At 33.9% G+C, this 5253-nt stretch overlaps 1 long non-coding RNA gene across 1 annotated transcript; it reads left to right on the top strand.

Annotated features, from left to right (window-relative positions):
- Window positions 1-1767: 1767 nt before the first annotated feature.
- LOC136070616 (uncharacterized) lies at window positions 1768-3612 on the top strand. Its single transcript, XR_010631839.1, has 2 exons — window positions 1768-2295; window positions 2909-3612. It is a non-coding gene; the product is annotated as an uncharacterized LOC136070616 (long non-coding RNA).
- Window positions 3613-5253: the final 1641 nt, after the last annotated feature.

The following is a 5253-nucleotide window of genomic DNA, read 5'->3' as shown; positions in this document are numbered from 1 at the left end:
AAATCAAAAACAAAAACAAAAAACAAAAACTTAGGAATAAAATACTTTTCATCCTTTATGTTTGGGGTAATTCATAATTCCTTCTTAAACTTTAAAATCAAGCAATTTCCCCCTTAATATTTTGGAAATGAATAAATATGTCATATTGTTATTTTCTCAATTAAACTCTAATAAAAGTTTATACTTCTTAAAATATTTAATTGTGTAATGTCTAAAATACTCTCATTAAATTTTAACATTCCAAAAATTTTCTTCATGTATTTTGAGTTTTAGATGACAGTAAAGCTTAGAAAGTTGTAATAGTAATATAAAGTATTTTATTTCCTTGCTTTTTTTTTTTTTTTTCCTTTTCTTGCCTAAAATGGGTGTTCACTAAAATCTAATTAAGCTAAAGATTGCACCTAGTCACCTAGACTCATGTAGAATGATAAAGAATAAAATATATGTGAATGACAAAATTTTCATTGTACATGATTATATGTATTTGATGAAAAGTTTTTGTAGGGTTAGGATTTGTGGCCCAAACCCAAAATAATAAATTTGTAGATTATGGGTGAAAGAGCTAGGTTAAGTATTGGGTTGATAACAACGAATCACAACTTTCAAACAGAAGCCAACACGAATTTACACGTAAAACCTGAAAATCCGAGGAGCTATATTATTGTTTATCTGATGAACAAAGGTTTTAGGACTACAGTCAAGTTCTCTCTTTCTCTCTCTTTTGTTATCCTTTTTTCTCCTTCCTTTCGTTAGGAGCCTCCTTCCTTTATATAGCCACCATTCTCCTCATCTCCATCGTCCACTTGTTCCTCATCCGTGAGTTTGCTTGAGTACATGCCACGTCAAACATCTTCTTTTAGCTCTGTGTGAGTGGCGGTAAGTTAGAATGCACTGTTCAGGGGTCTTCTCCACATAAATGCAGCTAGAAAAGTTGCTGCAGAGTATTAAATATGGTGGTAGCAGCTTTCTCCTTAGATATTTCTCCATCCTTATCGTTTCCCAGCATATTCAGAGCTTATCTTGATCAGATGAAGTCCTCGGAATGTCATTTTGGCATTTCACACACTCAATTGATTTACAATATTTGCATAAGATGATTATAACCTCTTCGGATAGGAGATATCTTCTTCGGATTATAATAATTCTTACTTCTAAGGGTCCCACTTCCAGATGGGCCCTGCCTTTTCCATCCCCCTCTTCTCGGTCGCAAAATAGCTTCTCTTATGGGCTTTCGGCCCATTATGTTGGGCTGGGCCCTTTTCCCCCCACAGTTTTAATTGTACACAAGGTTTTAACATAACTCAGTTGCTTATTATTGAAGGACAATGATATTTATTATCATTGTTAAAATTTTTTAATGATATCATTCATTGCGAAAATTTAAATATTATAGCAATTTTTTTTTTTTTGATAAGATGTAACAAAGTTTTAGTATAACTCAATTATTTATTGTTGAAAGATAATGATATTCATTGCCATTCTTAAAAAATTTTAATGAGCAAATATTATGTTTAGCAAATAGGTATTAAAATTTTTATTCAAATGGGACTAATTTTGTACCATATACTTTTTTTCTTTTTCTTTTTTTTTTACTTTCTCAAATAAAAATTATATCTTAAGTTTTTCATCAAGTACCACGTGTCACCCAACCGGTAAGTTAACGTAAACATATAATTTTCTTTTGTCTTTTCAAAGATCTGTTCAAAGATTTGCTTCGTCTAACAAGTTTTCCTTTCATGCTTCTTTGTCCTTTTACCTGTTCTAACGTGTACGTTTGCTTCGCCCTTTCAGTGTAATTTTCTTTCCTTTTCTCTTTCATCCTTTCTTTCTTTGCCTTTGCTTTTTATTCCTTCCTCATTTCAGCTAACTTCTCTCTCTACAGCTTCTTCTTTTTATTTTTTCCCTCTTTCTTTCTGACTCTTCACACCGGTGGTTCAATCTTCTCTCTTGTCTGCCACTATTACTCTAACAACCTCCTTTACTCTTCTCACCCACCTCTCTTTAACCTAAAATAAATTTGCTACATTTGATATTACCGTTGGCGCACTTTTCTCTATCTCATTTCATTTCTTTATTTCTTCTCCTCCATTTCCACTTCACTCTTCCCCACATCCTTCTCTCACATTTGCTCTTTTTCATTTCAAAATTCTGAACCGAAGTTCTTGGTCAGCCGATTAGGTACTTGCCATGGTCGAAGTCGCTGGCCGACGAGACCCAACCTCTTCACCGGCAAGGCCTGCTCTGTCACCGACGGGCTATCACTCCACTTTGTTTATTTTCTTAAGCTTCTCCCAGGTGCAAACTATCTCTCTCCCCCTCTCCATTTTCCATATGTCATTGTCACATTATTTGTTATTTTATTTTATTTTTTGTATTAATTCTACGTTTGCTGTTAAAATGAGTTTTACCCCATGGACTGATGTTGATGAGCACAGGAGATTTTCTTTCGTAGATTCTTTTCGAAAACATTATTTTAGAAGTTTTATGTGTTGAGTATTGAGAAACGTTTGATAATGTAAAGACTGCATTTTCTGCTTATTCACATGCTTTGGAGATGTGAGGCCTGGGGTTTGAATATATGTTAGTTTGTGTGCTCCACCAATTTTTTAAAAAAAAAATTTGTGTTTTTGTTTGCAGTATGTGGAATAACTTATTTAAGTGAGAATGAAAATCTTTGGTTGAAATTACTCAAGATAGAGCTAAAAGGTAATTGAAATAATACAAGTATCTATGAAAAGTATCAAAAATGTGGGGAGACTAATAAATAATAGCAAAAATAAATTATATAGTAAAAAAAAAAAAATTGGCTTTTTAAGCCAATGCCAAACGCATATGTAGTTTGTATGCTCCATCAAATTTTTATTTTTTTTTTTATTTTTATTTTTAAATTTTGTGCTTTGTTTTGTAGGAATTATGGAACGGAAGGATTTTGAAAGATTACCGCGTGTCTTAGGAACGGACCAACGTTGAGCCCAAAGGGGGCCCAGGCCCCCTTGGTTTTTGCTCAGGTTCCTCTCCCAAAAAATCATGAATTCAGCCCATCATCCGGTCAGTTCATGTAAAAAGAAAAAAGAAAAAAACACTCAGCTCTCAGTAGTCAGTAGCCCAACACCGAACAGAGAAAGCAAAAACACAAAGGAAAAAAAAGAAAAAAGAAAATAAAAAAGAGAGGAAAGGGAGAGGCGAGACAAAGGATAGAGAGGCGAGACTGAGAGTGAAAGAGACTGAGAGACCCACTCCACTCACTTATGCCGACGACGCCGCCGAGACCCACATCGACGGTTGCTCGATCTGAAATTGAGAGACCCACTCCACTTACTCACCCATTTTCTAGTACCCACACTGGCAAGAGTCGCGAGACCCACTTGTCGCTGCCCATGCCGGTTGCTCGATCTACTCAACCTAGTTTCATTGTTCTAGCTTTCACAGTTCACAAGTATTTACTCTTATCTTTTTCTTCAACTTCAAAGTTCAAAACCTAATAAAATGTTTGTGACTGTGATCCGAGAATTTGAGATTGCCTTGTGGACTTGTGGTGTTTCATGTTTGTGTTTTTGCTGATGAGAGATGAACTAAACTGATGTTGGTGATTGTGAATTGAATATTTGAATCTGTGTTGCCTGTGGTGTTTTTTTTTTTTTTTTTTTTTTTTTTTAACATTTTTTTGGGCTTATTCATGTTGCTGACACTGTGGTTTTGACTCTAAAGAAGGGGATATATTCTTTGTTATCTCAACATTGCTTAGATATACAAAATATTCGAGGGCAAGGACATGATGGAGCAAGCAACATGCAAGGTATGTGGAATGGATTACAAGCTTTGATTTTGAATGATTGCCCATATGCTTACTTCATCTATTGTTTTGTACATCGCTTACAATTGGCATTAATAAAAGCATCAAAACAAGTTAATGCCATTAGTCATTTATTTCTTGCATTGTTTTTTCTGATCAAAATTGTTAATGCTTCATGCAAGCGCAATGAGCAATTGAAAGTTGTCAATGCTAATGAAATAGCATGTTTGATTGATCTTAAAGAGATTGAGACTGAAAGTGGATTTAATCAAATTGGCACTTTACAACGACCTATAGAAACACGTTGGAGTTCACATTTTAGATCAGTTTCTAACTTATTAAGGATGTTTACTTCAACTGTTGAAGTTTTACAAAATATAATTGATGATGCAATTGATGAAGAACATCAGGCAGAAGCAAAGTGAGCTTATGAGGGTTTAACTTCATTTGAATTTATCTTCATCTTGCATCTTGAGAAGGAAACTATGGAGATCACTGATAAACTTTGTCAAGCTTTGCAAAGCCAATCTCAAGACATTTTAAATGTCATGCATTTAGTTTCATCTACTAAAGCACTTATCCAAAAATTTAGAGATGATGGATGGGATGGCTTACTCACCACTGTGATATCATTTTGTGAGAAACATTGCATTGATGTCCTGGATATGAATGCTCGTTATGTTCCGAGGCGAGGTCGAGCTCGTAATCAGCAAGATAACGTTACAATTGAGCATCATTATCGAGTAAATTTTTTTATGCTACAATAGATTCTCAACTATAGGAACTAAATTATCGATTTAATGAAGATGCAATGGAGTTACTTAGACTTAGCTCAGCATTAGAACCTTGAGAGGCATTAAAATCTTTCAGAAGTAGTGATCTTTGTTTGTTGATAGAGAATTTATATCCACAAGATTTCACAAATTATGACAAACAAGTGTTGAAGAATGAGCTTTATCATTTTGAGCATAATGTAGTCCAGGATCCATAATTCAAAGAATTGAAAAGTTTATTTGAGTTGTCTCAATGGTTAGTGAGAATTAGAAATTCAGAACACTACAAACTTGTTTATAGAATGGTGAAACTTATGCTTACTCTTCCAGTTTCTACTGCTACTATAGAGCGAGCATTTTCAGTTATGAAAGTTGTCAAAACTAACTTCGAAACAAAATGGAAAATGATTTTTTGACGGACTCTTTGATATTGTACATTGAAAAGGATATAGTTTCGACATTTAGTTTGGATTCAATTGTAGATGATTTTGAAGATTTGAAAGAGCGTCGAATTCCCTTTTCAGAGATGACTGTGTAAAGAAACAATAGTATTTCGTGTTTGTTAGTAGATGATTGTATCTTAATATATTAAGGAACAATGATTTTTGAGTATTTGTCTTGGTTGATAGTTTATTAATACTATATGGATATGTATTTGAAATTTTTTTTTCGCTTATTTTCGGTGCG

Source organism: Quercus suber, unplaced genomic scaffold, assembly GCF_002906115.3.
Source record: "Quercus suber isolate HL8 unplaced genomic scaffold, Cork oak 2.0 scaffold_14, whole genome shotgun sequence".
NCBI lineage: Eukaryota > Viridiplantae > Streptophyta > Magnoliopsida > Fagales > Fagaceae > Quercus > Quercus suber.
Note: the sequence above shows the minus strand (reverse complement) of the source record. Positions and strands in the feature narration are given on the sequence as shown.